This window comes from Pinus tabuliformis, chromosome Q, assembly GCF_031772625.1.
Source record: "Pinus tabuliformis cultivar Carrire ecotype Pingquan chromosome Q, CPIR1, whole genome shotgun sequence".
NCBI classification, from domain to species: Eukaryota; Viridiplantae; Streptophyta; class Pinopsida; order Pinales; family Pinaceae; genus Pinus; species Pinus tabuliformis.
In genome coordinates, this window is record NC_142296.1 from 716,089,209 (window position 1) to 716,101,545 (window position 12,337).

Genomic DNA, 12,337 nt, shown 5'->3' on the forward strand with positions numbered 1-12,337 from the left:
ACAATAAGTTGGTAAGTCTTCCCAATGAAGAATTTGAAAAAGTCCCTTTGGACAAATGGTCTCATGCTAGATAATAGGATGATGAAAAAAATAAGGGGTTATTTTATATTGTTCTCTCCTTATTAAAGGTTCATGGATGTATTGAAAAAGAGAAGATCATTGTGTCTAACAATCCTATTACCAAGCACAATTTTATCAATGTTAATTTAGCAAACAAATTACATGTTCTAGAAAAACATATTGAAAACATACAGGTTGATAATGAGGATGTTCAAATTTATAAATATTTGAAGATTTCTAAGGATAAGTATGTGTTGCATTCTGATTTTTTTACTTATGATATGGATCATGTGGATGTTTTTTTGGGATACCCTTGGACGAAATTCATTGGGACTATCAATATTATTGTGTAGAAAAAATTCATGAAGCTCTCATATAAAAACAAGAAAATTACACTACACGATATTTCCATCAGTAAATAGGTAGAGTCCAAGGAGGCCCAAGAAGAAAATAGGTACTGACACATTAGATGAGGAGCCCATGGTGGAAATAATAATGGAAGAAAAGAAACAAATACAGGTACTACAAAAGGAACCCGATACCACTTAGGCTCCAACAGGTGGGGAATTGAATACAACAACACTATCAGTCAAGGTTTTAACATATCACCACCTGCACAACCAAAAAATAAAACAACCCGCAACAGGGCACAGGATTAACAGTCAGAGTGGTGGCATCTAGAAGACTCACAAAGAGGCAAGGCGAGCTAACCGTAACACATCTCCACATAGGAACCACAAGAATCAATTTCCATCTCAAGTGAGAAAGGTAGCTAATACAAAGACTGTTCACCTTTCTCTAGGATGCATGGATGCATGTGCATGGTACTAGTGGAGTACTTTTTTGAGTAGATATTATTATTTTTGTTCTTCTCATGTTTTGAGGATGAAACGTACCTTAGGGGGATGGAATGTACTATACCAAGGGGGGATAATATGGGGTACAAACGAAGGTACCCAAGGTAATAACATGATGTAAGTGTTCAGATGGTTTAATCACTTTTTAATTTGACTAAACTGCAATCATTTAATTTTCAACCAGGGCAAGCCTTTTTATTCCAAAGGTGTCTGCATTATCTATGCTAATACATAACAGTTAGGGAAAGAAATGAAAGAAATGTCATTGAACACAATTGTAGAACTTAAAGCACTCATGCGTAAATTAAAAAAACATACGATAGGAATGAAACCCATTCATCACACTTCATGCTTTTCTCAAAGAATAGGAGCGCCACACATTACTAATGAAAGTGTATCAGTTGATTAAACATTGTAGTTTTAGCCAATCCCATGTAACATCATATAAAAAATATGAAAATAGAAGTGCATATGTGCTACAATTTATACAATGATAATAATAAATCCACACTAAAAGAAAGAAAAGATATTAATCTACTATAGTTGCAATCCCTACTTGATCCAAATTGGATCCTAGAACACTCTCTAAGTTTTAATGAACTCTTCAAAAATCATGCCAAAGTTTCAAAGCCTTATAACAATAAAGCTTATCGGAGGTATGCTCGAAATAGTTGCAATTGGTGATCAACACAGAGCAACGAGGACCGTCGGTCAAGTGTGTAAACTATTGGCCCATGGTAACGCATGCTGCCACAAATTAGAAAAAGTAGGGGTGAATTCAAGAGATGGGGGTAGTTTCTGATATGCGATTAGAAAAAAGTCGCTAATCGCATATGGTAGGGAAAACCCATCAAAGAAGGAAAGGATGCAAGCACTCGGACGCGAAAAATCATAAAATGCAATGGATATCGTGCTGATTTCGTCAAAAACAGGGCCCCACAAAAACTGGCAGGATATCAGAAGGGCTTCGAGTGGTAATCAGATTCAACTGAGTCCCACCCGATGCCACACAATGGTTGCCAGGTATCTGGTGGAAGAGAGAGAAAACCGCTCACATTGGACGGGTAAACATCATGTTACTTACTCGCCTGATATGGACAATGACTGTAGGATTTGGAGGCTTTAGATCAACAGTGGAGATGCGTTCCAATGGATGACCATATTTGAGAAGGTTAAGAGGCATAGTTATATAGGATTTGAAGTCCGATGTGGATGATGCGTTGGAAAAAGGTCTTGTTTCATGGGAATTCTTGGAGTCAACGGAATAAATGACCATGTCCAAGAGAACTGATACTCATCCGTTATGAAATAGGTGGCCACCTCCGTGTGAGGCGTTATACATTGATGATTACATTGAAAAGAGGGATTCAAATGGACAGAGGCAAGGGAAGCAAAAATGAATTACCAGAAAGTATATTGGCTTTAAAGCCACAAACTGACAGAGAAAGCAGTAAGAAGTAAGATAGCAAGTTAAGAAGAGAGTAGACAAAAGAAGCTAAGCTGGCCTGTAGAAGGAAAGGTAGCATGGAGCCAGAATTAAGACAAAGACAGAGAGGGTCAGAGATTTTGTGCACTCTAGAGGAGGTTTGAGAGGTTCAACCGAACTCTTTTGTATATGCCTGTCATGTATTGAGTCTCGGATTGGGCTCATACTACTGTGACCAATAGAGGTCGAGAATCGGTAAGGAGAGTCTATGTACTGTAGAGACTTGGGGAATCCAAGTACAATCTTGTTGATTTATGTATGTGTGTGAGACTCAAATTGAACTCACTATTGCAAAAATTTTACTTTGAAAACATAATAGAGAGGCCACCATTGAAGGTTGGACCGGGAGATGTAGCCCAAAATTATTGGGTGAACTCCTTATTAAACTTATTGTGTTATATGTTTTCCATTATGTTTTCCTTAACTGCTTATGTGCCTGCGTATTTTGCAATCTTATTGATCCGTTACACAAAATAACATAGGCACATCCATGCACATGAGTCTATAATACATTATTGGTTATCTTACATCAATTCGAGATCAAGTGGTATCAGAGCTCTTGTTTTTTAAGGTTAGACAAGCTTGTGCTGGATTTTGTTGTTGAATGCTAACTAGGACAAAGCTCAAATTAGGATAAGGATAATTGGTTGAAGCTAACCCATAAATTGGAAGAGTCTATCCTAAGAGGAAAATGGCAGAAGAAAGTCCCTTGGAACCAGACTCCCAGTTCATGGACAGTTTCATGACCATGAGAGCCATGGTAGAAGAAATGTATAGAGAATTTAAGAAAGGCAGAGATGAAGATTCATCAAACTCCAAACAAGATAAAGGAGCAGAAGAATTTCTCCTCCATGACCATTCTAAAGGAAAAGGGAAAGAAGAAAAGCTTCCCACACCTCCTAATAGCCCTGAAAATAGAAAGAAAATGTCTTTGATTAAATTAGATGTTAAATTTGATTTATCAATATATGATGGAGAGCTGAATGCAAAGAAACTGGATAATTGGATTAGACAGATTGATGTGTATTGTAGAGTGCAGAGCATCGATTCAGACAAAAGTAAGATTCAGCTGGCCAACCAACGCCTTGGAGGAACTGCCTTGATATGGTGGGAAGGCAAGACACAAGTTGACATGAAGAAGCATCGTAAAGTTCTTTCTGTCTAGAGTGAATTTGTTTCTGTAATCAAAAAACAGTTCTATCCACTAGCTTATATGCAGCAAGCCATGATGAGTTTGCAAACTCTTCGACAATTAAAAGGGAAAAGTGTACAAAGTTACACCCGAGAATTTAGAAAAAGAGCTTTGATTCTAGGAATTTCTTTAGACTCACCTGAAACTTTGTTGAAATATATAGCTGGTCTACACATATATTTAAAGCACATCATTCTCATGTTTAATCCTACTAGCATAGCTGAGGTATCTGTTCAACCTACACATATAGAGGCTAAGGCAAGAATGTGAACCCAGAAGTTGGGGGATCATCAAAACCCACTACAAGCAAGAACAAGGAAAAGAGAAAGCAGAAATGGAAAGAGAGGAAGACAAATGTTGTACAAAATACCAAGCCTTCATGCACTCACTTCAAGAAGAATGGGCATGATGATGAACATTGTTGGATTTTGCATCCATAGCTGAGAACCAAGAAGTACAATGGAGAAAAGAAGAAGACTACTACAGCTATTCAGAAGGATTTGGGATTAGACTCAAGGGATGAAACAACGATCACAACCACAGGTATAAAAGGTTTTTCACTTTAGAGAATGCAAAAATCAAGAAGCAGGTATAGGAGCTACTCAAGAAAGGGTTCATAAGATCTAGCACATTACCATGTCGGTCTCCAATTGTCTTGGTGAGGAAGAAAGATGGCTCATGGAGAATGTGCATTGATTACCAAGCACTGAACAAGATAATGACAAAATATCGTTATCCCCTTCCTCCCATAGATGATCTATTAGATCAGTTGAAAGAAGTTGTTTATTTTTCCAAGTTGGACTTGCATAGTGGCTACCGTCAGGTCAGAGTTGCAGAGCAAGATGCATGCAAGACTGCTTTCAAAACAAAGCAAGAATTGTATGAGTGGTTAGTCATGCCTTTTGTCTTAACTAATGCTCCTGCTACTTTCGTGAGAGTAATGAATGATGTACTCAGGCCTTTTATTGATGATTTTGTCATTGTATATTTAGATGACATTCTTATATTTAGTAAAACATGGGAAGAACATTTGAAGCATGTGAAGCAGACTAGATTTTTTGAAAAGAAAAAATATTTATGTTAAGCTCTCGAAATGTTAATTTGCAAAAACATATTTGAATTATTTGGGTCACATTATAGGGGGTGGTGAATTGAATATAGATCCCTCTAAGGTTGCAATCATTGCAAACTAGCCTAAACCCAAATCTGTTAAATAATTTAGAAACTTCCTAGGAGCTGCATAGTATTGGAGAAAGTTCATTGCTAACTTTTCCTTGATTGCAACTCCCTTACATGCTTTAACAAGATTGAACAAGGTGTTTCAATGGGGAGGAAAACAGTAGAAAGCCTTCGACACCTTAAAGGAAAAGATTAGTATAGAACCAATACTAGCACTGCCCGATCTTCAAAAACCATTTGAGATTGAAACGTATTCCATTGACTATGTCATGGGAGTAGTGTTTATGTAACATAGTAAACCCATATGTTATCATTCTGAGACATTTAATTATGCAGTAGTTAATTATCCCACATATGATAAAGAATTGTATGCATTAGTACAGAGTGTGAAAAAGTGGAAACATTATTTATTGGGAAAAGAGACAGTTATACATACTGATCATCAACCACTTCAATATTTACACTCACAAACTAAGTTGCAACAATCAAGACACTATAGGTGGATGGGTTTTCTACAAAATTTCATCTTGTCATCAGGTATAAAAAGGTCATACACAAAAAAGTTGCAGATATGTTGTCCAGACCCATCATAAATGCATCTACTATACTTAAGCATAATTCAGTATTGCATGAAAGCTACATTGAATAGTATGCTCAAGATATAGATTTTAAATATGTATATGCAACTTTAAGTCATGGAAAAAAAGTAGAAGAATTGGATTATCATGTTAAAGACCAAATCTTGTATCATTTTGGAAAGTTATTCATTCCTCGAACCGAAAGAGTAAAGATAATCTGAGAAGTACACACTTCTCTAATATTAGGTCACTTTGGTGTAAGTAAAACAGTTGCACAGCTGCAAAGATTTTTTTATTGGCCAAAATGAATGAAACAGTTTCTAGATATGTAAGAGGGTGTACCATGTGTGCTAAAATCAATCCCAACAATATAAAACTAGGCTTGTACACTCCACTACCAATTCCTTCTCATCCTTGGGAAAGTGTCTCCATGGACTTTATTGGGGGACTACCTAAATCTAGAAAAGGTCATGACTATTTAAATGTTATTATGGAAAGGTTAAAAAAAATGTGTATTTTAATACCCTGTAACAAACAGATTACAGCTGAACAAATAGCAAAGTTGTTCTTTCAGCATTATGGGTTCATTTTGGATTACCCACTTCCATTGTATCTTATCGAGATTCTCGATTTGTTGGGAAATTTTGGTCGAGTCTGTGGGAATTGATGGACACTAGACTAAAGAAGAGCACAACTTTTCATTCGCAAACAGATGGCCAAATAGAGGTGGTCAACAGGACAGTGATCCAGTTGCTCAGAGGCTATTGCAGCAAGAATCCCAAGCTTTTGGATGAGGATTTGTATTATGTGCAAAATGCTTACAACAGAGCTAAACATTCTTCTACATAGAGATCTCCTTTTGAGAATTGTTTTGGTTTCATACCAAGGTCTCCCTTGGATTTTGTCTTTGGTAAAGACATAGCAGTTGATGGACACAGTGATGTGGACAAGGCAACCAAGTTCATTGAACAAATCCAAAAAATTCACCAGGCAGTACAAGAATAGCTAGAAAAGAGCCAAGCCAAGTACAAGGCAAGGCATGATAAGCATTAGATTGAGCGTAGTTTCCAAGCTGGTTATCAAGTTTGGCTATATATCAGAAAATACATAATGCAAGGTGAAGGTAAGAAGTTGAAGGCAATAAGGTATGGACCTTTCAAGATACTTGAGAAAATTGGTGAGAATGCTTTTCACCTTGATTTACCAACTTACATGAACATCTACTTAGTTGTTAATGCAGAGAGCTTGATACTATTTGAGCCTTCATTGATCAAAGATCCAGGAAAGTAGAGATAATTTCCTTCTATTGATGATTTGTTGCCTGAATATCTCAATGAATTGCAGGAAGATAGAGTTCTGGATGGGAAGGTGAGAACTAAAAAATCTTGTCAACGCATTCTCCAGAATATTATTGAAATCTTCCACTATAACATTATCTTTGGTATGATAGGGCATAATCTTTTGATGGTAAACTTGGAATTCTTCAAGCATCACACTAATTGTTTCATTCAGGAAATGCATATCCCTATCACTCATCAATACCTTCGGGAACCCACTCCGCATTAAGACGTATTCCAATAGGAACTTCAAAGCTATAGCAACAATACAATCCTTCACCATATGCACTTCTTCTCATCTGGTTAAGTACTCTGTCACAATAATAATGTACTCCGCACTTGTATTCCTTCTTGGGGGTTGTATCAGAGCTACACAGTCAATTGCCCATTTTTCAAATACTTGTAATGAAACCTAAGGGTTTAAGGGAAGTTCATATCCTCACGAACGTTTTCCCATCCTTTGACCAACATCCCATGCTTTACAAAATTCCTTAGATTATTTATGCACTGTTAGCCACCATAACCTTGTGTGCATAATCTTCTGCGTGGTCGCTTTACCTACATAGTGTCCTCTCGCCACTCCTCCATGCGCTTCGGTGAGGATACTAGTGCATTCAAACTCTGAAACATATAAGAATAAAATTTCATATGTTCCATATTATACAATTGTCTTGCTATCATAGAGTAATTAGTAGTGCATACCACTAGTTCCTTCTTTTGTTGAGTAGAATACCCTTCTCGAGATGTCCCAATAGTTAGAAACTAAATAATGTCTGCAAAATGATCATCTGCAATACACACAGGAAAGATTTGCGCATCCAACAATCCTTCTTCCAAATTGGTTGGCTCTTCGCCTATCTCAATCCTAGATAGATGATTTGGTCCCACATTCAACTGTTCAAGCTTAATCACTTCAAAATCATATTCCTGAAACAACAACAACCACCTACAGATCTTTCCCCCCAACATACGATTGTTGACTAGGTACTCGAGAGCGGAGTGATCTATGTACATTTTGAAATGCGCACCGAACAAATAATGTATAAACTTTTGTAGCACGTATACTAGTGCCATCCCTTCATGCTCTGTAGTGGAATATTTCTTTTTTACTTTTGACATTTTCCTACTTGCAAATGTTATGGGATGATCAATATCACCTTTGTCGCGTTGGGTCAATACCGCACCCAGCGCAATACGTGACGCATCAACATGCACATGGAACTCTTTCTTCCAATCTGGAAATACTAAGATGGGCATAGTCACCATATTGTCCTTTAACACATCAAGACTCTATTGACATTCCTCATCCAAACAAAAAATCACATCCTTCTTTAACAATTTCTTCATCGACATAGTTATCAGGGCATAAGACTTGATAAATTTTGTATAGTAGCTTGTGTGGCCCAGCGTTGCGCAAAACTACTTAACATTCTTGGGAGATTCTAAATTTACAATCAGTGCAATCTTCGCAGGCTCCACCATCAATCCCTGATTACATACTACATGGATAAGAAAAATTCCAAAAGGCACACAAACGATACACTTCATCAAGTTCAAGGTTATCTAATATCTACGACATGTATCCATCATGAGGCACAAACTTGCAACATGGTCTTTGACCAATCTGAACACATTCCATTCATCAAAATATACCTCCAAGAATTTATAAATAAACTCCTTGAATGTTGTGATTACTACACTAGAGAAGATTGTGGACGCATTCTTCAACCCGAATGGCATTACTGTTTATTGAAAGCATCCCCATTCTGTCACAAAGGTTGTCTTGGTGTGATCCTTCAACACAATATTTATTTGATGGTATCTTGAGAATCCATAAGTGAATGAAGAAGCTTCTTGTCCTCCAAAATTCTCTAAAACTTCATCTGTAAAAGGTGTGGGAAACTTATCATGCACACATGCATCTTTTAGCTTTCTCATATCTACGCATATTTTGATTTCACCTTGATGTTTCTTTTCCTGGACAACCATTGGGCTCACCGAATTAGATTCTTCTACTGGTTCAATAACTCTGGCCTCGAGCATTTTGTCCAGTTCTTTGCACACCATTTCTTTATATTTCAGATTGAGATGATAAGGTCTAGTTTTTATAGGCTTCAAATCAGGTTTTAGAGTAATTTTCATTACGCCTAGATCTCCTACAATACCTTTCAGATCCTATAATGTCATTGGGAATAGATCCTGGTATTCGCGTAGAAGGTCGGCCACCTTATCGACTATATCTTTGTCTCAAAATTCTCCTATATTTGCAAACTTAGGCTCCACATTAGATCCAATATTTACCTGCTAGGATTTTAGTGGGTCTCTTACATCAGGGTTCTCTCTCTGAGGTCCTTTGACCTTGTGTTGTCCTTCAACCTTGTGTTGTCCTTCAGTTTCTAAAATGTTAATTTTTCTTGGATCATCCTCTTATTCTTCAACAGTCACATTGTAGCACTCTAGCGCATGGTGCAACTGTGTACTCTAGTCCGGTTGAACCCATTCTATCGCTTCTACAGGTGTTCGAAAGATAGCAGCCTTAATCTCCTAGAGCACCGCATCAAAGCACTCAAATCCATCCTCAAATCTGAAAGTTAATAAGAAGATTTCCCATAGAATATCCCATTCATTCGTTCCATGGCATATATCTATTTCCAAATACCAATTCATGGGGATAGTGCCTAAGGTATGGAAGAAAACATGAACCCACTCTGGTTTGAGGTTCTTCACCCCGAGCTTTAGTCCACCACAACAAATGTTCACACGGGTCATCCTTCCCACTATACTTCTTAGTCATCCATGTGTTAGCATACCCAAACCTAAGCTTCATCATCCGTTTATATTCTTTCTAGTCAACAAATATTTCCTCACATGTACTTCACCATCAGGTGGGTGTAGAAAACAGTGCCAATTCTAGTTCCTGGAATCAATGTTCCTCTCGCACCTCTTTTTCAAATTCATCCAAAAATAAATTAACATCATTCAAACCATAATAGTGTGAAATATTTCTTACCTTTGTGGATATTCACTGCAGTGATTTGGTCATCATATTGCAATGTAACATAGATACTTCATGCAACTGATTCTGCCAGTGTTCAAGCTCTTCATCTAAATCTAAGGTACAAGAGTTGTCTCTATCCCATGCAATCCATCCATATATAGTGGGATTGATCAAATATTCATCTCACGTTGTTATCTTGTGTATACGCTCTAGATCACCATCATCTTCCACAAATTCATGAACAGGTTCAGTATAGTGTGCTCCTTCAGCAGAGTCCAGTGGCACAATAACTTAAGCACTTTTTTCTCAAATTTCATCTTTCACTTCATCAGATTAATCACCTTGTCCATGTCGAAGGCCCAATAAATTACTAGTAGTACAGGGTAAGGATTGTTGTCATCTACTATTTCAATTCCCTCAAAGTTAGCCAATGCACTCACTCCTTCAATTCCCACCGTTACCCCATACAAGTGCCCCATAGGAATAATCTTCTATTGATTAGCCATGCGTAGTTGTATAGGGGACCATTCTAGTGTAGGTCTACCCATAATTTGCCATGTCTGTTTAGGTAGTACATTTGCATCAGACCCTAGATCCAATATTACTTGGTCCATTTCATACTCTCCTATCTACATGGGTAGCCTCATCTTCCACCCTATCTGCTTCTTATGCTTACCTAGTTTCCTCACAATGCGTTGTTCTTAAGGAACCTTAATATTACCCGCACAATTATCTATTAGCTCCTCGAGCTCTTCTACTACCTTTTTATCATGTAACAACTTCATACAGGTCTTCGGGAAAGTGGCTAACAACAAAGTATCCACATCTTTCACTTCACTGTTCCCAGCTGATTTCTATTGACTTACATACGTAGAAGCTTCAATGAAATTCTTTTTAACCTCCATAAAAGTTTATTTAGCCTAGTTGAGGTCAAAATTGACTTCCTTTTCAACGACCTTGCAGACCCATCCTTTGGTCTCTGGCTGCTTTCCCTTATCTTCACCCATGGCCATACCACTACGCGTTACTATATTAACACTATGATCTTCTTCCCGAGGTTCTGCCCTCATCATCTAGATATTGTGTGTAGGATGTTGTGTATGTGTCTTATTTTCTTGAATCTTTTCTATAAGTATGAGGAAATCTTCTAGCACATGATCAATTTGTTTACAATATTGATAATATGGATGCATTGGGTTCTAACAGTTGTGTGCAAAATCTCCAAGTTTTCAACAGTTGTAACAGATAACTTGGCCACGACCTCTGCCAACCCATCCTCCTCTTCCTCTTCCATGATCTTGGATTCCCCTGCATTCTACACCTCCACCTTGCTCCTGAGACCGAGTTTCTTCCTGCATTTAGTAGGTAGGGGTTCTATCCATCATTAATTCATAATTTTGACAATGATGCTCATCATGGCCTACAGATTTCCAGAAATTGAAAAACAATTGTTGAGGGGTATATATAAACTTCTGTAGTAGATGACAATTGTTAATTGCATGTTATCTTGTAACCTGACAAATAATGCACCATGAAACTACTCTTTCACTCGACCCAATGATATTTTCTAGCTTTAGGGGGACAACCCCCTTTCCCCCCCAATAAGATAATTTTGTTAAACCGAGCAATGGTACTTATCGTGCCCATGACCCTTTAATTTTAAGCACAAAACTTCATTATGCACCTTAGGTTGGGCTTCCTTTCCTTTCTTCACTCTCTATAACTCTAGGTGTACACTTGCCAACTGCGAGTGAATCTGTTATACTCTAATGTTCGTATCTTGTATTGACGAGTCTTCCAATCTCATCACGATCTCCACATATTCTACTTGCATTTCTACCTTCTACTACAATAATGGTAATCTTAGTTGGGGCAACAACAAAGAAATGTACCAATCTTTTCTTTGTTCATCTCAATGTTCATATTAGCCTGTCGGATTAGGCATTTTAGCTTCTAATCGAGATCCCATGAGGATTCATTCACCACTTGCTTTATCTCTTCAAACTATGTAACATACTACACCTGAGATTTAGGCTTCTTAAACTCATGGTTCAATGCTTGCTGAGAATATTCCAATGCCGCGATATGGTGATATTGATAGTACTTGATATACCAGGTCAACGCTCTATCCTGCAAGATTGTGACTAGTTGTTCTTTCTTTAGATTATCATCAATGATCTGCTGCATTGTCCACACAACATATGTTATGAACCAAAATTGTTTGGGGTCTTCATTTCCTACCCATTTGAATATCAACATCTTCATTGCATTTGCCATGTTGAATGGTGGAGGTGGAAGCGAAGGTTGAGGTGAAGGTGTAGGTGTATGTAGTGGAGGTGGAGGTGAAGGTGTAGGTGTATGCAATCGAGGTGGAGGTGAAGGTGTAGATGTATGCAATGGAGGTGGAGGTTGAGGTAGAGTGGATGGATGAGGTATCCGCTGGACACCCTGACTTACCAATTGCAGTGCACTTTTCAGTGTATTCATAATTGTTCCTTCATCATCACTTGAAGAGGATACGAATAGTGGACTATATTTAGAGCCAAGTTCTCCATTCCTTCTGAAGTGTTTTCCAATTCGTGTAGTTCCAAACATCAAGGTAATGGCATAGCTCATTTTTCACACAAAAGCATCTTAATCCAAGTTATCA